This window comes from Myodes glareolus, chromosome 1 (assembly GCF_982192425.1).
Source record: "Myodes glareolus chromosome 1, mMyoGla1.1, whole genome shotgun sequence".
Lineage (NCBI taxonomy): Eukaryota > Metazoa > Chordata > Mammalia > Rodentia > Cricetidae > Myodes > Myodes glareolus.
Window position 1 is genome coordinate 16,809,955 of NC_142026.1, and position 22,190 is coordinate 16,832,144.

Consider the following 22,190-nt stretch of genomic DNA (forward strand, 5'->3'; position numbering starts at 1 on the left):
TGGGGGAAAGGGCGATCTAGCTAAGTACCTCAGGCTGGCCTCCAGCGCTTTGTCACCCTGCCTCAGCCCGAATGTTCCAATTACTCACCCTGATTTCACTTTGTGTGTGTGTGTGTGTGTGTGTGTGTGTGTGTGTGTGTGTGTGGTTTTGTTTGTTTTTTGTTTTATTTTTTGTCACTAACCGGTGCTTCAGCACAACTTTAGGGTCAGGGGCATAGCTGACAAGGGTTTCATTCTCCCAGCATAGCAAAAACAAACAACAAAGAAAAGTTTCTCGGGTCGGTAGTGGCGCAGGACTTTAATCTCAGCACTCGGAAGGCAGAGGCGGGCAGATTTCTGTGAGTTCAAGGCCAGCCTGGTGAGTTCCGGAGTGAGTTCCAGGACTGGCTCCATTGCTACTGGGAGAATCTGCCTTGGAAACTCAAAACAAAAAGAATAGTTTCAGTGATGCATAGTATTGTATCACACAGCTGTGTTACGTTTACTTCAATTTCATCCTACACGAGCATTTTTGGTCATAGAAAATCTGTAATAATTATCTGACAATTAAGTGCTTTTAAGCTAAATTCCTTTTCAAGTTTGAAACTTTAAATATACAAACAGACATGAGATTCAAAAGCTCTGCTCGGAATCAGTCACGTGTCACTTAATGGCAGACACGTTAGGGTAGGGAATTTCGTTATTGCGCAATCCTCATGAGGTAGTTACACTAACAGATCACTGTGTCACTGGGAATAAAAATAGTCTTACTTCAGTTTAGGATGTAAGAAGCCCTGGGTTCTACCCCCACCTCTGCATAAACAGTGTGGAGTAGGGTAAGCCTGTAATATCAGATATTTTGGGAATGTCAACACTAAAATAACTATTACCTCAAAGGGGTTAAGAGGAGCCAAATATGTGACCATGGTCAAGGAACACAGATTTAGGATATCAAAATTCCGTGTTTCAACATGGTAACGGTCTGATGAAGTTTTTTGTGGGGAGGATTGATTTTTGTTCTGAGAGTCTCACCATGTAACTCTGGTCGGCTTGGAATGCAATCTGTAGAACTCATGTAGACCCGCCTGCATCTGCCTCGTGAGTGCTGTGAATAACAGTGTATCACACAAAACTTGGTGGAGTTTTTATACTGGTAGAACCCAAAAAGGCCCCAAGTTAAGGCATTTTTCAAATGCATTGTGGGAAAAAGTAAGTAGGCAGTTAAGGCAAATGTAGACACCTCAGCTGTCTATAAGCCTCCGAGCCTATCTGATTACACTCAGCCTTTGAGTTGGTAGGAGGGTTTATTGTTAGATCAGACACAGAGATAACAAGGGATGGGCTACTTAGGGGGCTGAAGATGAAACCAGAGAAGTTGTGATTAGGCTCTGGGCTGGCAGCTTTCCAGCCTCTACACATTCCTGAAGTTCTAGTCAGTTAATTAGCCTGCTCAAAGATCTGGTGAATGTGGAATTTCTTTCTAGGAACTTTCATTCCGGAGAAGGGGAAGCAGAAGGATCAGGATTTTCTCAGCAACACAGCAAGTCTGAGGCCAGCCTGGGCTATAAAGCCCCCCCCAAATAAGCAATGATTTTCTGGGCCCACACCGTATATCCAGTCCCCGTTAGACCTCATTCTGTGGTGCATGGCTGCACTTCAGAAAGGGGTAGAGTCGTTTGGTTTCGTTTTTCTTGTTTTTTTGAGACATGGTTTCTCTGTGTGACAGCTGTGACTATCCTAGAACTCACTTTGTAGACCAGGCTAGCCTCGAACTCCCAGAGATCCACCTGCCTCTGCAGGTGTGCACCACCACTGCCAGGTTAAGGGTGTGAAGTCTTAATCCCACAGGGCAGTTACATTTTGATTGCTAGGTTGGGGATTTAGCTCCTCCTGTCCCACCCTTATTACTCACGAGAAACTCAGCAGAAAGTAGACTGAGCGGCATACACCCAAATCCCTGCACCCCAAAGGCAGTATTTGAGACTCAGTCTTACGGGAAAACAAAACAAAACAAAACAAACAAACAAAAAAAAAACACTGGGAGGGGGGTGGCAAGATGACGCTGAGGGTAAAGGTACTTGCCACCAAGCCTGACTACCTGAGATCAGTCCCCTGAACCCATTTATAGGAAGGAGAACAGACTGCAAGTTGACCTCCGGCAACAAATCAGTTAATTACTGCGATTTGAAGAGGGTTTCAAGTTCAGCTAGCCAGGTATGGTGATGTACACCTTAGTTCCAAGCATTCAGGAGACAGAGCAAGCCCTGGGTCAGCCAGAGCTACACAGTGAGACCCTTATCTCATCAAAAGAAAACAAAATCAAATCACTCAGTAGTATTCCATTCCAGGAGCAGCTGCCTGGGTTTGTGTGGTTCCAAAGTCCACTTCCTGCTAGCCCAACGGCTGCTGGGTAGGAGAGCACCTCTGTTTAAAGTGCTTATCTCGTGCTAATAGCTGCTCATTAACTCACCTGGAAGTGTTTTTCACAGCTTGTTGACACTTTCCCCTTTGGATTTTCTTTGTTTTGTTTTGTTGTTTTTTTTTTCTTCCTGAGACAGGACCTCACTGTATAACTCTGGCTGTCCTGGAACTAGCTCTGCAGACCAGGCTGGCCTCAAACTCACAGAGATCCACCTGCCTCTGCCTCCCGAGTGCTGGGTTAAAGGTGCACACCACCACCATATGATTCAACTGTCTTTGAATTGTTTTTAATTACATCTATTTGTGTGTATTGTGCATGTGTGTGGGTGAATGCTTGCCACATGCCACCTCCCCTGGTTTCCAGGATTCACGGTCCTCCTGCCTCCCCTCCCGAGTGCTGAGTGCTGGGATTACAGGTATGTGCCACCGCCTTGACAGTGAAAAAGCACAGCTAGACACCAGGTGAGGGAGAGGCTGAACCCCAGGAGTAGCTCCTGACCCCAGCACTAGGCTAGGCTGCAAAGCCGCTAGTCCCAAGGGCCTGTCTCCACCTCTCCAGCACTTACTTGCGTAGCAAACACTGTACCAGCCGTGCCGTCTTCCCACCGCTGGAGTCACCTTTAAAAGCCCACCATAGGGTTTTTTTCCTGCACAGGCCTGAGAGCTGCGTTTAGATCAGCAGCTCCCGTGAAAGCCAGCTGTGGTGCTACATGCCTGTAAATCCATGGCGTGCTACATGCCTGTAAATCCATGGCGTGCTACATGCCTGTAAATCCATGGCGTGCTACCTGCCTGTAAATCCATGGCGTGCTACATGCCTGTAAATCCATGGCGTGCTACCTGCCTGTAAATCCATGGCGTGCTACATGCCTGTAAATCCATGGCGTGCTACATGCCTGTAAATCCATGGCTGGTTATGTGGAGTCGGGCCAAAACAATGAAACCAGTCTCCAAAACGTGTGTGTGTGTCTGTCTGTCTGTCTGTCTGTCTGGGGGAAGTAGCAGAGGAAGACACTGGACATCAACCCAGAGGTAAGTGCACCCCACCCCAACACACACATGCATACGCCACACACAATAAAATACATTTAATGAACACACCACTCACACATGAAGTATGCATATTATTTGTATAGCGAGGTATAATTTAGATGGAAATTATATATAGGAAAGTATATAGGAGGACTGGTCTAGTTCCACTGACAACCCCGACCTTTCGTTGTACCCCAAGTTCCCATTGCCTGTAGACCTCTTTTTAGGAAGTCTCCTCTCTTAAAAAGAACTCACCAGAAAAAGCACAGTTCTTTTGCTTAGTTTTGGTCTTTCTTTGCTACAGGGGTAGGAGCCTACGTGAGTTTGGCAGCTGCAGGGTTTGGCAGGCAGTGTGTGTGTGTGTGTGTGTGTGTGTGTGTGTGTGTGTGTGTGTGTATGCCTCAGCATGTAAGGAAACTAGTGGGGCTTTCACTGTGCCCAGTGACAAGGCTGCAGGGCTGCAGGCTTTGGAAAAGCAAGACTCTTGGTTACATTGTTGGAAAACTAGGTAGGTGACCTACATCTGTAAACCCAGCAGATAGAGACAGAAAAGTCTAGGAGTTCAAGGTCACCCTATACTACAAAGCTTGTTCAAGCTAGACTGGGTTACCTATCAAACTATCAAACTATCTCAAAACAAAATGATAAAAAACCAACCAAAAAAACTGACAAAGACTCAAAAATAACAAATAATTCCATTTTGTGAAAGTATGCCTCCATTGTCCCAGGCAACATTTTGGAATACTTACCCTAAAAATAGTATTCATTGTTTATCTGAAATTGCAGCTCACCCCAGTCTGGCATTTCTCTGGCAACCCTACAATCCTACTGGAACAGAAAGTCAGGAAGGGGCGGAGAGTGAAAGATAGCAGGCTGAAGTTTATTTCCTGAAGCCAAAAGGTTGCTGGGGAGGGAGAGCCCAGGGAGCCTCGAGGGAGTGAGTAAGGAACAGGAGGGAGGGTCTCTCTGCGAATCTGCCCACCACAGCTTTGTGGTTACCTAGGCAGCTTTCACTGAGTTTACCACCCCTGTAAGATTTTTGATATTTATATCTACTTCCTCAGAAAAGATGCTTTTCTTCTTTCAAAGACAGCTTTGTAGTTATCGAATGGGGAAAACCTTCTTCCACTTTCTCCCCGAGAGACAAAGTCGACTCCTCTACCCCGTGAGAGACAAAGTCGACTCCTCTACCCCGCTGGCCCTGCCCCATTACCTGGGGGACAGGGAATGTCCAGCGGCTCTTAGAGGGGTGGGGAAGGCCACAAGCGTGAATAAGACGGGAGGAGAGGAGAGACGGGGCAGTGGGGACTCTGAGGGTCTTCCTCCTACAAATTAGCCTTGTGTTTTACTTCACACACACACACACACACACACAAACACACACACAAATACCTTTGATCCTGGCAGAGGCAGATCTGAGTTTGAGGTCAGCTTGGTCTACAAAGCAAGTTCTAGGACAGCCAGGGCTGCACAGAGAAACCCTGTGGGGGGAGGTGAGGAAAAAGAAAAATATGTTTATTGAGCAATTATATGTTCCAGGCAGTGTTTCTGGGTTTGAACATCAGGTGGCAATCAGGTGAAAATGTGCATCTTAGCAAGGAAACAACAGGCATCAGATGTCAAAACTGATTGACAGAGATTGTTCTGTGTTAAACAGAAAAGGGGGAAAATTCTGTTAATAAAATACTGAGCTTTGCTGGGTATAGTGGGGCACGCCTTTAATCCTTGTACAGGAAGCAGCAGAGATAGAGGGAGCCCTATCAGTTCAAGGCCAGCCTAGATTACAGGTTAGTCAAGGCTACCTGTTGAGACCTTGTCTGAAAAAATTAAAAATTTCATTGAATTTAAAATTTAAGATGCATTGATTGTAAGTTAGAAATTGACATTAGAAATTAACATTAATTATATAATTAATGTTATATAATAATGTTAATAATAATTAACATTATTGTATGCTTGGGAGGCAGAGACAGGCAGACCTCTACAAGTTCAAGGACAAGGCCAAGGCCAACCTGGTCTACAGGTTTAGTTCCAGGACAGTCAGATCTACAAAACAAGAGACCCTGTCTCTAAAAACAACAACCACAAAAAAACTAACATTTTTGTTAATAAACTTTACTTAACAGTTTTCTAACAAAATAGTAGACCGCACATACTGACAGTCCTAGGGATTGCTGAGGCAGGAGGATCAAAAGTTCAAAGTCAGCCTGCGTCTCTGAGACTCTGAAGAAGGGAAGCATGGAGAATGTGGCTCTGTTGGTTACCTAGTGCTAGAAGCCCCAGGTTCCGGATCCATAATTCAAGGTCATCCTTGGCTACTTAGAGGTGTAGTGTGGGTTACCTGGGACCCTGTCTCAAAAGAGAGGTGGGGAAGGGAGGGGAGAAGAAAAGAGAGGAGCAGAGAGGAGCAAGAGAGATGGTGAGAGCAGGGACTGGGAAGACTGGAGAGTTTCCTCCCAGGAGGGAGAAGTCTTTATGACCCAGGCCAGCCTGCAGGGCTGTTGGCCTGGCTCCCCTTCCCCTACCTTCTGCTTTTGCCACCTCTGGTTACTTGAAACTTTGGGTAATTCCATTTATACAACAGACTTTATGAACAGTCCTGTGGTGCTGTGTAACCCAGACCCAACTGGAAGTGGAAGTGAGTTACAGAATGAGGAAGCTGGAACCCGTTTGGTATCATCAAGGCACAGTCATCAGGGCGATGGCACCCCATCCATCTCCTCCGAACATTGAATTCATCTGTGGTGCTTGTGAAAAGAAGCCCAGATCCCCCCCGGGAGGCTATTTCCCTCCAGACCTGGAAGCCAGCTGTAAGCTGAGGCCCCAGGAGAGAGTCTCTAGCAACTTCAAGTTCAAATCACTCCTGGCTGTGGGACCCTGGAGATAGTCTTTAACAACTCTGAGTCTTACAAGGAAGGTAATAATAGAATATGTTTGTAAGGATTAAAAACAGTAGTTGTCAGTACTTGGGGCAAAGCTAAAAAACCTGGGGTTGGAGAGATGATTCAGAGGTTAAGAGCTCTGGCTGCTCTTTCAGAGGTCCTGAGTTCCCAGCAACTACACGGAGGCTCACAACAATCTGTAGCGCCCTCTTCTGGTGTGTAGTCATCCATTCAGGTAGAACACTATACATAATGAAAAAAATCTTTTAAAAAACGTGCATACAGCCTGGTGGTGGCGCATACCTATAATCCCAGCACTCAGGAGGCAGAGGCAGGTGGATTTCTGTGAGTTCGAGGCCAGCCTGGTCTACAAGAGCTAGTTCCAGGACAGGCACCAATGCTACAGAGAAACCCTGCCTCAAAAAACAACAACAACAACAACAACAACAACAAAACACAAATAAGAAAATGTGCATACCCACTAACTGGAAAATTATTGTATTTTGAATAAATTCACTTTATAAAAGTTTAGGAAGACCATTACAGGTTAGGAGCCAGAAGCCCAGTGACCCAGAGATGAACTTGAACTCAGCTTGGTGTTTCAGTAATGAAGAGGACCCGTTGGGATGAATTTGTCCAGGCCAGGATTCTCAGCAGGGCCAGGATCACACTGACCTTATACCCTGCCCAATGCTACCTTGCACCTTGGCCTCTTGAGCCACCTGGCCTGTTTGGAGAGTTCACCATCTGGTTCCCCACCCACCATATACCCCTTCCCCTGCCCCTATGCTGTGGATGAACTCCTCCACCTCCTACTTCTCCCCCACCTCCCTCTCACGTTCTTCTTGTATATCTAAGAAATTTGCTCTCCGAGAAGAGCCAACATTTGCTTGGTTTTCATCCCCAGCCTGGTGGGTGTGTAGCTACCAGATCTGCTCCGTGTTCCAACTGTCCCAAGTTTCTACCATCATCTCCCAGCCCTCCACACTTTTATTTTATTTATTTATTTATTTATTTATTTATTTATTTATTTATTTTAAGAACCTGGAGGAACAGCCGTGGGTGCTGGGAACTGAACTCTTACATTTTTGGTTGTGAGCCTAGCCTTTAACGGCTGAGCCATCCCTCCAGGCCGGAGCTAGCTCTTGTAGACCAGGGTGGCCTCGAACTCACAGAGATCCACCTGCCTCTGCCTTCCAAGTGCTGAGATTAAAGGTGTGCACCACTACCGCCCAGTTTGCCTCTGACAATTCTGTGACCACATGAGAATCAGCGATGGATTGATCTTAGCACATTTTCCCCGTTCTGGGGACTGAAGCCTGGGATTAAAGCCAGGCTCTCACATAGGCAAGTGCTCTACTGTGCAGCTATACCATGACCCCAGCACCTCTTCCTTGACCCTCAAAAAAATCATTTGATCTGTAATGAGATAAAAAATAGAGCAAAAATTGGCTTTATACTAACAAGTCTTGGTAGTCATAAGCGGTTACTAGCTACCATACAGAACAGCTCTGGGGGCCAGGGTTTGTCTTTGGCCAAAGAAAGACATGAACCAATAGGTTTTAGTTTTTGAGACAGAGTCTCCTGTAGCGCAGGCTGGCCTTGAACACACTATAGCCTTGAGTTCTTCATCCTCCTTTTGCCTCCCAAGTTCTAGGATTACAATCATGAGCTCCCTAGATCAACCCTGCCTGTAGTGTACTTTTCACTAAATTTGTTTTCTTTCCCACAAGCACCCCCTACACACACACACACACACACACACACACACACACACACACACACACACACCCATCTAGGTAAGAGAAAGGCGCTGTCAAATCCCGGGCATGACCACTAGATGGCGTAGTCTGGCTTGCAATGCTGGATGAGAAGCAGGCTCCCACAACTTTGCAGAAACACAGGTGGAAGAACATTAACTCAGTGCTTTTGACGCTGTGTCCAGCATCAATTAGGGAATCCCAGCCAGAATTAACAAATATAATAAAGCAGACAAAGTAAAGTGGGAATATATCTCAGGGTAACTTGTTTCTAGTTTATTTATTCTGTATGTCTAGTATGTGGATCTGAGTGTAAAATGTAATTTTCCCCTTCAGTCCATACTTTGTCAGCACATCGTATTGGGAGGAGATACGTACTAAAAAGCTACAAGGGGCTTGCTGCCAGCCTCGACCAAGGTTCGATCCCGAGAATCACATGCTGGAAGAAGAGAACTGGCTCACGTACACTGTCCTCTGGTCTCCGTGGGAGAACCGGTCTCACACTCAAACACACACACACACACTAAATAGGTTTCTCTCTCTCTCTTTTTTATTAGTTCTTTGAGAATTTCATAGAATGTGTTTTGATCATTTTTATCCATCCCACTTCTCCCAGATTCATCCCCACTTCCCTACCTAGCCAAATTGGTTTTCTCTTTTTTTTAAAAAAAAAAACAAAGCAAAACAACTTATTTGTTTGTTTATTATGCAGTGTTCCACCTTCATGCACATTTGCAGGCCAGAAGAGGGCACCAGATCTCGTTACAGAATGTTGTGAGCCACCATGTGGTTGCTGGAAACTGAACTCAGGACCTCTAGAAGAGCAGTCAATACTCTTAACCTCTGAGCCATCTTTCCAGCCTCCCCCCCCCCCTTAACCCATCAAGTCCAGTTTGTGCTGCCCGTATTCTCTTAGATGCATGGCCATCCACTGGAGTATGGCCGGTCTACCAGGAGCTACACTCTGAAAGAACATGGACCGTCCCTCTCTCAGCTGCCAGTAGCTCCTCAGCTAGGGTGGGATTGCATGCCCACCTCCCCTCTCCTGGCTGAAATTAGTTAATTTTTAATTAAAGCTGTTGGGAGGAGAGGGGAGGAGGATAGCCTATAAAATTATGTTATTGAGATCCCATGACCAAAAAGTTAGAAAATCACTACGAGCTCTTAGTTGCAGAAGAGGCTTTGAAGCTAGGTGACGGGCATATGAAAGCCTGTTCAGTTTCTTCCCTGCTTGTTCTGTTGTTAATGACCAAAAGCAACCTGGGGAGGAAAGGACCATCAAGGCAGGAACCTGGCTACGAACTGGAGCAGAGACCAGGGAAGAATTCTGCTCACTTTACCAACTCCGCTCAGAAAGATCAAGGCTCAGAAAAGTCAGCCACCTTGCTTATACACTCCAGGCCCACCTGCCCAAGGATGGCACTGCCCACAGTGGGCTGGGGTCTTCTACATCAATTAGCAATCAAGAAAATGTCCCTCAGAGATGCCCACAGGACGGGCATCAGATGGGGGAAATATTAGCTCTTCTTCTTCTTCTTCTTCTTCTTCTTCTTCTTCTTCTTCTTCTTCTTCTTCTTCTTCTTCTTCTTTTCTCCTCCTCCTCCTCCTCCTCCTTCTCCTCCTTCTTCGTTTACATTATTTTGAGATGTGATCTCGCTGAGTTACCCAGAATGGCCTTGAACTCATCTGTAAGCCACATGGGCCTTGAACATGCAATCTTCGTGCCTCTGCTTCCCCAGAAGATGGAGTCATAGATCTTTGTCACCAGTCATGACTTCTTACTGTTTTAGCTGCTTTAAATTCTGGAGGGCATGGGGTGGAGGAGTCAACATACTAACAGGACACAGTACTGCACGCACAACATTAGCAGGACACAGCGCTGCACACACAACATTAGCAGGACACAGCACTGCACACACAACACTAGCAGGACAGCGCTGCACACACAACATTAGCAGGACACAGCGCTGCACACACAACATTAGCAGGACAGCGCTGCACACACAACACTAGCGGGCACAACGCTGCACACACGATACTAGCAGGACACAGCACTGCACACATGACATTAGCGGGCACAACACTGCACACACAACAGTAGAAGACACAGCGCTGCACACACAGCACTGCACACATGACACTAGCGGGCACAGCACTGCACACACAACAGTAGAAGACACAGCGCTGCACACGCAACACTAGCAGACACAGCGCTGCACACACAACACTAGCAGTCATAGCACTGCACACACAACACTAGCAGACACAGCACTGCACACACAACACTAGCACACACAGCACTGCACACATGACACTAGTGGGACACAGCACTGTACACACAACATGGGAGTCTAGGACAGGAGGATTGCTGAAAGTGTGAAACTTCCCGTGAGAGCCTGTCTTTAGAATAAGTTCTCCACTGGGTATGGGCACACACACCTTAATCTCAGCGCCAAGGATGCAGAGGCCAGTGAATCTCTGTAAACTGAAAATCAGTTTGATCTTCAAATCATGTTCTAGGTCAGTCAGGGCCACCTGTAGTGAGTCCTGGCTTTAGAGAGGGAAAAAACCTCCATGAGAAAACGTTAGTTTGAAAAGAAACTGAAGGAAAATGGACATACGCTAAGAGAAGGGACATTTGCTAAGAGAGGGAGCTCATCTAGATGGGCTTCTCAGGGAAAGCTAACACAGGATAGCATATAAGGGTAACCTGAGAGTGGAGAAGAAGTGGGGGTGGGGTGGGGTGATCTCTGTGTTCACACTTGAACAAAAGTGAGCTTGAGATCCCCATTCTTGAAGGTGATAGTGAGGGAACAGGATATGTGAAGGTGATGGAGACAACCCGGAACCTGGACAACCTCTGAGTGTTCTAGAAATTTCAAAGAGAGGTTTGGGCCCTAGGCATGGCCTAAAGAGACTGGGGAGGTGGCTAGGGCCAGGTCTCTGGACCTCATGGGTTTCCGTGAGGGGGAACATAAACATGGGGCCACCTTGGGCAAAGCCATTCTAAGCTGTGAATGTGGGGTGGGGACTAGAGTCTGAGAACATGAAATCAGTATCTGGACCATCACAGGTCAAAGGGCAGTGGCCGCCAGCCCCAAGAGTCAAAGCATGTCCACTGTCATTGCAAGCCACTCAGTCCTTTCATCCATTGGTCACACCCTCTCTGCCCTTCTCCACTGTGCTTGGAGCTGGTCCACACAGACTCAGTGGCCACTTGGTCCTCCAGCCCTCAATGGGTGTGGACACTGGAGAATCCCATTGTCCTTCCTGTCCCCTGAAGAGACACTGTAGACAGCTTGCTTCATCCAAAGGTACAGTCCCCTGGCAAGTGCTGTCTCCACGCAGCTCTGTCTTCTCTTGTACTTGATTGATTGATTGATTGATTGATTGATTATGTACACAGTATTCTGCCTGCGTGTGTGCTTGCATGCCAGAAGAGGGCACCAGATCTCATTACAGATGGTTGTGAGCCACCATGTGGAAGCTAGAAATTGAACTCAGGAACAACCAGTGCTCTTAACCTCTACGCCATCTCTCCAGCCCCCTTCTCTTGTGCTTTAATTTTTATTTTGGGGTTGTATGGAGATTTTTTTATGTTTTTTATTCATTTGTTTAGATTTATTTCTTTAATTTGAGGTACATGAGTGTTTTGCCTGCATGCATGTATTGCACCCCATGTATGCCAGATACCCAGAGAAGTCAAAAGAAGGCATTGGATCCTCTAGAACTGGGGTAATTATGAGCCACCATGTGTGTGCTGGGAACCAAACCTGGGTCCCCTGCAAGAGCAACAAATGCTCTTAATCCGAGTCATCTCTTCACACACACACACACACACACACACACACACACACACACACACCAGCATAGTGAGAGTGGGCGGTACAGATTTTGGGTCCAGTAAGACCAGAACTGAATTCTGGTCCCCTCACTTACTAACATGTGATGGAATAAGTCATTTAGCCTGTCTGAGATTCAGCTTGCTCATCTCCCTAAAAGAGGCTGCCATTTCCTTCCTTTCAGAGTTGCCTTATGGTGAATAGCATGGAGTTTCATGAAGGTCTTCCACTTAGCATAGTCTACACTCCAACGAGTCAGCTAAGGGCTGTGGGGCGGAGTGGAGGTGGGGCAGAGAACCAGGAAGGAAGCAGGCAGCATCGTCCCTGCCTATAGAGTCCAAACTTAGGAAACAGTGGCTCCATTCAACTCCCTCAGAACCTCAAGAACAAAAGTAGCAACTTTTCAAACAGTTCACTTCGTACTGTTCCATGGCACTTTCCCGGGGGGAGGGGGCAGGATGACGAAGTTTTGGCCAAACACGGGTGGAGATGAAGTACTGGCTAAACACTTGTGATCAGAAATACCTTCAAGAAGGACGTTGAATTTATTATTTACTTTGCAATGCTGGGGGATCAAATCCAGAGGGTGTTTATGTCAGGCAAGTGTGCCGCTGCTGGCTGAGCGGCATCCTCAGGCAGATGAAGTTTTCAGCTGCACGGATACTGAAAGGAGAGGCAGATCAGCTTCCCTGAGGACTCACACACACACACACACACACACACAAACTCCCCAGATTGGAAGCTGGAGCTTTAATTAGTTTTAATTTCCCCTGGATGTACAGCAGGTCCCAAGGGTGGGCTGGGCAGGAGGCACCTGAGAGCTGAAGAAATTTCCTTTGAAAGTTTTCTCAGATGGGCAAGGTGGCCGCTCCTGGGCTCCCAGCCCTTGGGAAGGGGAGGCTGGAGGATCAAGAGTTCAAGGTCATTATCAGCTACATAAGGGGTTTGAGGCTACATTAGCGCCTGCCTCAAACAAAACAAAGACTTCTCCTGAAGTTGTGGGCAGAAGACACGGGGCAGCAAGCAGTGCGGGTTGACACACAGCGCGTGGGGACACAGAGCGTTAGAAAACTGACTTGAGACCTTAGTGCTAAGGCAAGGGATGGACACTGGGTCCTACAGACACTGGCTTCAGGCAGAGCGTGTGGGCTCTCGGCAAGGCTTCTCTACTACTTGAGGTGGACGGTGTGAAGGGGCCTGCAGTGGGACAGACATGACATTCTGAGGATCTGATTTGTGGTGCTGGCAGTGAGGAACGGAACGGAAGGATCACACCCTGATAATTCTTTCCTTGTATTTGAGCACCGGTGAGGACCAGAGGTTGATTTCACAATTATGGTAGAAGCTGGGCCTGGTGGCTAAGAGGTGGCTCAGTGGGGAAAGCCTCCTCCAGCAAGCCTGAGAGCACAGGTTCAACCCCCAGAACTCATGTAAACACTAGGGGCAATGCCCCTGTGGGGAGATGGAAGACTGGCGTAAGCAGCAGCAAACAGCAGGAGAGCAGGAGAGACCTTGTCTCAAACGAGATAGAAGCGGTGGCGCAGCCTTGAATCCCAGCACTTGGGAGGCAGAGGCAGGTGGATCTCTGAGTTTGAGGCCAGCCTGGTCTACAAAGCAAGTTCTAGGACAGTCTCTAAAACTACTGCAAAATCCTGTCTCAGAAACCAAAACCAACCAACCAACCAACCAACCAAACAAACAAACAAACAAAAAAACAAAAGGAGAGGACCAGCACCTGAGGCTGTTCTCTGACCACACACACACACACACACACACACACACACACACACACGAGGGTCTCACCGTGTAACTTTGGCTGGCATGAGACTTCCTGTACAGCCCCATGTTGGCCTCAAATTCACAGAGATTTGCCTGCTTTCACCTCTCCAGGGCTGGGATTAAAGGTGTGTATACCGCGCCCCGTCCTTGCTTTTTCTTTTCTTCCTGCCTCAAACTCCAGTTGGCACTTCCCTCTTCTCTCAGCCCAGTGTAGAAATTCCCTCACAGACCTGGCCAAAGGTTCATCTCCTGATTCATTTTGGGTCCTGTAACGTCGACAAAGTCAGTATTAAACATCACAAGGACAGCGAAGAAACAGGTGGGGTGAGATAAGAGCATGAGGTCAGCTGTGGACAGATGATGTGGAAAAGCCCCTGGGTCATCTACATGAAGGGGACCAGCACAAAGGGGAGCACTGAGATTGACCACTCGCGAGGGGGGTCCGTGAACATATCTCTTTGGAGCAATGAGCATACAGGCAGAACTTGAAATCTGGGGAAAGCAAAAACTAGACAGAAAGGGGGCAGTCAGACATGGCAGCCTATTCCTGTAATCCCATCCCAGACTTAAGAGGCAGAGGCCTTTGGTCATATGTGTGAGAGGAGAGCCACAGTAGCCTGGCAGGACGGGACAAGAAGGGATTACGGCATGCTCCCCTGCCACAGTTGCTCCCGGGGGCTCAGGACAAGGACTGAACAATACAAGTGGGTTTGACCTTCAAGGAACACAGGCTGTTGGGATGGAGAGGTGACAGCAATGCCCAGATGATGAGCTGAGAATAAGTGGAGGAAAAAGTAGAAGTCACACCGTAGAAGGTTGCAGGAGATTTAGAAGGTACAAGAAACAGGAAGTGATGCCCAAAAGCACAAGGACAAAGTCTCTGTCCTAGTTTCGTGTCTGTGGTTGATATACAATACTCTGACAGAAAGCAATTTAGCGAGCCGGGCAGTGGTGGTGCACACCTTTAATCCCCAGCACCCAGAGGCAAGTGGATCTCCGTGAGTTTGAGGCCAGCCTAATCATCAAAAGGAATTCTAGGACAGCCAGGGTTACACAGAGAAACCCTGTCTCAAGAGTCAACAAGAACAACGACAAACAAAAACAAAAGCAAGAAAAACAAAATAAAAGCATCTTAGGGGAGAACAGGTTCAGGTTATAGGTTCTATTACTATGGGAAAGTCAAGGAAGGAAGGAACTCTCGGCCCCTGAGAGACCATGTTTCAAAGGAGGTGGAAATTGTTCATGAGGATTATGTTCAAGGTTTGTCTTGTGGCAGAAACACACACACACACACACACACGAAAAGGCAGAGGGAAACACCTGGCTAGAAACTCCAGGACTGGTTACTTCAAGACTTGGCTATTTGTTTGCAACTGACTGAGTCTGTGTAGCCCAGGCTAGACTACAATTCTTAGCACTTCCGCCTCATCTGCCTCATCTTCCCAGATGCTCGGATAGCAGGTGTGAGCCACCATGCCCACTTTTCCATGAGGTCTTCAGAGATAAAGGTCCTTGCTCCATTTATTCTCTGTCAGCTGCAGTGTTCTGGAACATGTTAGTGGTGATGGTGGCGGCGTGTGTGTGTGTGTGTGTGTGTGTGTGTGCGCGCGCGCGCGCACATGCGTGTGTGTGATGTGTTTGGGAGTCTGAATGCACATGTGTAGGTCAGAGGACAACTTTTGGGAGTCAGTTTTCTCCTTCCACTCTGGGATCCTGAAATTGAATTCAGGTTGGTCCTGCAAGTGCTTTTACCAGCTGAGCCATCCTGGCCATCCTGGAATATCCATCCTCTTAAAGCCATCCTTTGTGATAGCACCAAAAGGGCTGCTGGGGCACCAGACACTACCAGCAGATGACAGCATGCTGGAGCAGTAAAGATGGCTTCTTTCTAGAAGGGGAGGGGACATTTGAGAAGGCAAAGCTGTGCTAGGTGGGGAGCACTTGTAGTCCCAGGGAAAGGGGAGGCAGGAAGGTCAGGAGTTTGGGGTCAGACTCAGGTGCAAATTAAGAGGTCAGCTTGAACCACATGGGAGCCTGTCATAAACAAACAACAAAAGCTGCCGGTAGGAATGGGATGTGTCTCAGTGGTAGAGAGCATGCCTAGCATGCAAAGGAGCCTGGGATTGGCTGGGAGCACCAAACACTTGTTAAGAAGGTCCCCATCATACTCTCTCGTCCTCTCACCAGCTCTGACCTGGAGCCACCGAATTGATCTCTCAGTATTTGATTGATAGGGTCATGTGAGAGCCAAGGGTTCTTCTATTTCAAGTGCTGAGAACAGTGCCGGGCACATGCTGTGTGCTATATAAATTTTTGCTATTATTATCTCATGGCAGGAACTGTATCATATTCCTGGTCTAACCAATGGTTGGCAGGGTACCAATTGGCTTAGACCAATCAAGACCTACCCACCAGGTTGGAGAAGAACTAAGGGCTGAGCTGCTGAAAGGAGAATGGGCAAAGTAGAAGTTAATGAGAAAAAATGGAGAGTGGTTAGGGAATGGCCGTTAATCAGCCAACAGAATCTGCCAGGTGTTGTAAAGAGAGCTGCAGACCACTTCCTGCTGCCCGGCTCCAGGCCACTTGGCTAGCTTATACCCCGAAATAACAACACACAAATTGTATTCATTTAAACACTGCCTGGCCCATTAGTTCTAGCCTCTTATTGGCTAACTCTCACATCTTGATTCAACCCATTTCTAGTAATCTGTATGTTACCACAAGCTTGTGGCTTACCGGGAAAGATTCAGCATGTCTGATCTGGCAGCTTCATGGCTTTCTTCCTCCCAGAATTCAGTTCTGTCTACCCCACCTACCTATGTTCTGGCCTATCAGGCCAAGCAGTTTCTTTATTAATTAATCAATGAAAGCAACACATAGATAGAAGAACCTCCTACACCGCCCAGGTCCATGTTAAAAAAAATAATAAAAGCTGGGCAGTGGTGGTGCTTGCCTTTCTGTAATCCCAGCACTTGGGAGGCAGAGGCAGGCAAGTATCAGTGAGTCTGAGGTCTAGAGAGTGAGTTCCTGGACAACCAAGACTATCACTCAGAGAAACACTATCTCAAAAAGCAAAAATTATGCCCATCACAATCCCAGAAAAATTCTTCAAAGACCTCAAAAGAATGGTACTCAACTTCATTTGGAAGAGAAAAAAAAAACCCAGGAGAGCCAAAACAATTCTGTACAATAAAAGAACATCTGGAGGCATCACAATCCCTGACTTCAAACTCTACTACAGAGCTACAATACTGAAAATAGCCTGGTACTGGCATAAGAACAGACAGGAGAATCAGTGGAACCGAATAGAAGACCCGGATATCAATCCACACATCTTTGAATACTTGATCTTTGATAAAGAAGCAAAAAATATCAAATGGAAAAAAAGAGCATATTTAACAAGTGGTGCTGGCATAACTGGATATCAACATGTAGAAGAATGAAAATAGACCCATATCTATCACCATGCACAAAACTCAAGTCCATATAGATCAAAGACCTCAACATAAAGCCAGCCACACTGAACCTTATAGAAGAGAAAGTGGGAAGCACACTTGAACACACTGGCACAGGGAACCACTTCCTAAATATAACCCCAGCAGCCCAGACACTGAGAGAAACAATTAATAAATGGGACCTCCTGAAACTGAAAAGCTTCTGTAAAGCAAAGGACACGGTCAACAAGACAAAACAACAGCCCACAGAATGGGAAAAGATCTTCACTAACCCCACATCAGACAGAGGTCTGATCTCCAAAATATACAAAGAACTCAAGAAATTGGACACCAAAAGATCACATAATCCAATAAAAAAATGGAGTACAGACCTAAACAGAGAACTCTTAACAGAGGAATCTAAATTGACTGAAAGACACTTAAGGAAATATTCAACATCCTTAGTCATCAGAGAAATGCAAATCAAAACAACTATGAGATTCCATCTTATACCTGTAAGAATGGCCAAGATTATAAACACTGATGACAAGTTTTGCTGGAGAGGTTGTGGGGAAAAGGGAACACTTCTGCATTGCTGGTGGGAATACAAGCTGGTACACCCCTTTGGATGTCAGTGTGGCGATTTCTCAGAAAATTAGGAAACAACCTTCCTCAAGACCCAATAATACCACTTTTAGGTATATATCCAAAGGATGGTCAATCGTGCCACAAAGACATGTGCTCAACTATGTTCATAGCAGCTTTGTTTGTCATAGCCAGAACCTGGAAACAACCTAAATGCTCCTTGATCAAAGAATGGATAAAAAAAAATGTGGTATATTTACACAAAGGAGTACTACACAGCAGAAAAAAATAATGACAGCTTGAATTTTGCAGGAAAATGGATGGAACTAGAAAACATTATTTTGAGTGAGGTAACCCAGACACAGAAAGACAATTATCACATGTACTCACTCATAGGTAGTTTTTAAACATAAAGCAAAGAAAGCCAGCCTACAAACCACAATCCCAGAGAACTTAGACAACAATGAGGACACTAAGAGAAACTTACATAGATCTAATCTACATGGGAAGTAGAAAGTAGAAAAAGACAAGATCTCCTGAGTAAATTGGGAGCTTGGGGACATTGGGGGAGCGTTGAAGGGGGGAGGTTTGAAGCGGGGAGGGGAGAGGCAGGGAGGGGAACAGAGAAAAATGTATAGCTCAATAAATATCAATTAAAAAAAGAAAAACAAAACAAAGCAAAAATTTAAAAAAAGAAAGAAAAGAAAAGCCAACCTATTTCAACATGTGAACACAATTCTATTTGTGTATATTCCAGTTTTTTTTTAACTCTTTGCTTTGAGATAATCTCAGGTTTACAGAATATTTTTGAAAAAGTACAGGAGATCCTGTACCTGTCGTCCTCTTTTCTAAAACTTCCACATTTTTCTTAACTATAAATTAAGTCCATAGCTGGGTAGTGGTGGTGCAGGCCTTTAATCCCAGCCCTCAAGAGGCAGAGGCAGGTGGATCTCTGTGAGTTCGAGGCCAGCCTGGTCTACAAGAGCTAGTTCCAGGGCAGGCACCAATGCTACAGAGAAACCCTGTCTTGAAAAACCAATAAATAAATAAATAATAAAAATCTGCCTTTGGGGAAGACCCCACTGAACAGAATTAGTCTGTCATTAGTCTCTCTCTCTCTCTCTTCTTCTCTCTCATCTGTTTATTTCTGGGGACAGAGTCTAGACCTTGCCCATCCTAGGCATACACGATCTTGCCACTGGGCTATGCCCCCAGTCTGCCATTTTTTTCTTTCTCATTTTGTGTATCTGTGTGGTATGTTTATGTGTCTGTACAGGTGCATGTGCGCATGTGTACACAGGCTAAGGCATCTCCAAAGTCCTATTTTTAATTAATGAATTGATGCATGCATGTATGTATATATAGCACTAGTGTCTGAACCTTAGGCCTTGTATATGTTAGGCTCTACCACTGAACTTAAATCCTGGGTGTGGGGGGAATCCTCCTGCCTCAACTTCCTGAGTGCTGCAATTTTTCAGCAAAGGAAAGGAAGTGGGGCCTGAGGAGCAGAAGGACAGCTGTGGGTAGGGAGACTGTGCTGCCGAACCTCTGCAGATGTCACCGAGGGGAGGCAGGAATAGGCTCTTGAGCACTGTGCTTTGATTCGGAGAGCCAGCCATCTGATAGCAGCCTGAAAAACGGTCACCCTTGCACCCCAGTAGCAGACTCTACACAGAGAAGGAACGTGGCTGTTAGGGTTTTGTTGTGTTGTTCTGTTTGTTGTGCTTGTTTGGGCTCAGGCGCCTGAATCTCGGAGTCACGGTAGCTTCTTCTGATATCAACCTTGTACTCCTCCAGGCATCTAGACTGGGAATAATGTAGAACGAACAAACCATTCATAGAGCAGCGTGCTAAACTGGGAGCGACATGCACATGCTGATTCCTCTGTAGCATACGGGGTACAAGTGTGCCTTTCTAATACAGACTACAAAGTGCCCCATCAAGACGGGACCCCAGCAAGATGCAAATACGACTCAGCACTGATGTTGGGGTTCCAATAGGGCCTGAATCAAAGTTGTCCCGACTTACAGGAGACAGTAGGCTCCTGTGCTGTGCCGTAGGAAGCTAGAAGCTAGGTTTGTACAGGGGGGTTAGGAATCTAGCAGGCTAGTGCTGGACGGAATAGGGGTAAATGCTTCAAGGGGCCGAGCCTCAGGCCAGATAAGGGGGATATGGGTGTGGCTCAGTGACAGAGTGCTTGCTTAGCAAGCCCCTGGTTTTGGGTTCCACCCCCAGTACTGACAAACAAACAACAACAACAAACTGTTGGGAGGGAAGAAATCCAATGTGCACTGAATGGCTGGGAGGAACTGAGTGGTTCAAGGAGCTGGAGGACATTGTACAGGGATGAGGGACCAGGGACGAGAACACTAGAGTTGAGCTTTGTCAGAGTCAGAGTGGCCCAGATCAATGGAAGGTGTGACCCGTGAGCACACCCTTGCCGAACTACACAGAAACCTTGGTATTGAGGTCAGGGACAGAGGCTAAGGCTGAGTTCTGGATCACCAGTGCAAAACGCAGGGTGTTGGGCCCCGTAGACCTACAGTAGTGAATGTCAGTGATGGGAGGCAGCAGGACTCTGCGGTTTTTCAAGCATTTGAAGTGGATCATAGGCTCCCCAGAGCTCCAGATCTGCTGAGTTCAGATACTAAGTGAGTTATGGCAGTTAGTCATCTAGGGGCATAAATCAAACAAAAATAATAAAATAGGTGCTTAAAAGCCAGATCTGATATGCATACCCAAAGTCCAAGCTACTCAGGAGGCTGAAGCAGGAGAACAGCTTGACTTCCGGAGCTCTGGGCTGTAGTGTGTTCTGCTGATTAGGTGTGTGTACCAAGTTTAGTCTTAGCATGGTGATCTGCTGGCACCTGGACCACGAGGTTGCCTATGAAGGTGTGAAGGGAACCAGGTTGGAAAGGGAGCAAGTCAAAGTCTTAGTGTTGATGAGGAATAGGGCAGCCATGCCCAGCCCAGAGCTAGGGCAAGGCGGAAGCTACAGGTTCCCCTGACGAAGGCAGGAAAGAAGTAGAAAACAGATTAAGTTAAGACAGGGCATTGAGAAGTGGCATGGAAATCCCTCCAAGCAAACCATGTGTTCAGAATGTGCAGCACAATGGCTCAGAGGGAAGGTCACTGTGGGCACAGTGAGCTCTTTGACGACAATATGGCAGTGGGGCTGCCCAGGTGTCCAGTGGGGCTGCCCAGATGTCCAGTGGGGCTGCCCAGATGTCCAGTGGGGCTGCCCAGGTATCCAGTGGGGCTGGCCAGATGTCCAGTACAGCTGCCCAGATTTCCAGTGGGACTGGCCAGATTTCCAGTGGGGCTGCCCGTATGTCCAGTGGGGCTGCCCAGATGTCCAATGGGGCTGGCCAGGTGTCCAGTGGGGCTGCCCAGATGTCCAGTGTGGCTGGCCAGGTGTCCAGTGGGGCTGCCCAGATGTCTAGGGGGCTGCCCAAATGTCCAGTGGGGCTGCCCAGATGTCCAGGGGGCTGCCCAAATGTCCAGTGGGGCTGCCCAGGTGTCCAGTGGGGTTGCCCAGATGTACAGTGGGGCTGGCTAGGTGTCTAGTGGGGCTGCCCAGATGTCCAGTGGGGCTGGCCAGATGTCCAGTACAGTTGCCCAGATATCCAGTGGGGCTGGCCAGATGTCCAGTGGGGCTGCCCAGGTGTCCAGTGGGGCTGTCCAGGTGTCCAGTAGGGGCTGTCCAGGTGTCCAGTGGGGCTGCCCAGGTGTCCAGTGCAGCTGCCCAGATTTCCAGCCGCCATTTTTGCAATGAGTCAACATTTCTAAACAAAATTGACTTTGCCACCTGGTCCAATAAGATATCCCTATTCTTTTGCTTTGTTTTTGAGATGGGGTTTCTCTGTGTAACAGCTCTAGCTGTCCTGAAACTCACTCTGTAGACCAGGCTGGCCTCCTGAGTGCTGGGATGAAAGGGTGTGCCACTATATTTTTCTATTAGCCTGTCCTGGAACTCGCTCTTGTAGACCAGGCTGACCTCGAACTCACAGAGATCCATCTGTCTCTGCCTCCTGAGGGCTGGGATTAAAGGCACGCACCACCACTGCCCAGCTATGGACTTAATTTATAGTTAAGAAAAATGTGGAAGTTTTAGAAAAGAGGGCGACAGGTACAGGATTTCCTGTACTTTTCAAAAAATATCCTGTAAACCTGAGATTATCTATTATCTATTATCCCGCTAATACCTCTATTCTTTAACATTGTCACAGCTCCATCTACTATAGCTCCTCCACAATGGTGCTACTGACGTCATCATTGTCATCAGCATCATCACCATCATCACCACCATCACCAATGACATCCTGTAAGTCAGCTATGCACCAGGCATCCAGCTAGAGCCGTAATGCGAAGGTGAAGTCAGGCTGTCCCTCCAAGTGACACAGCTTTGGCTGACAGCTGGAATAAGAATGGACACGAGAACATCTGTCTCTATTCCTGGAACCTGGAAGAGAGGTT

General features: G+C 47.1%; 1 protein-coding gene across 1 annotated transcript in view; it reads left to right on the forward strand.

Moving 5' to 3' along the window:
• Positions 1-22,190, forward strand: part of Pnkd (PNKD metallo-beta-lactamase domain containing) — a 71,099-nt gene that overhangs the window by 18,841 nt on the left and 30,068 nt on the right. The gene's annotated exons all lie outside the window — the stretch shown is intronic.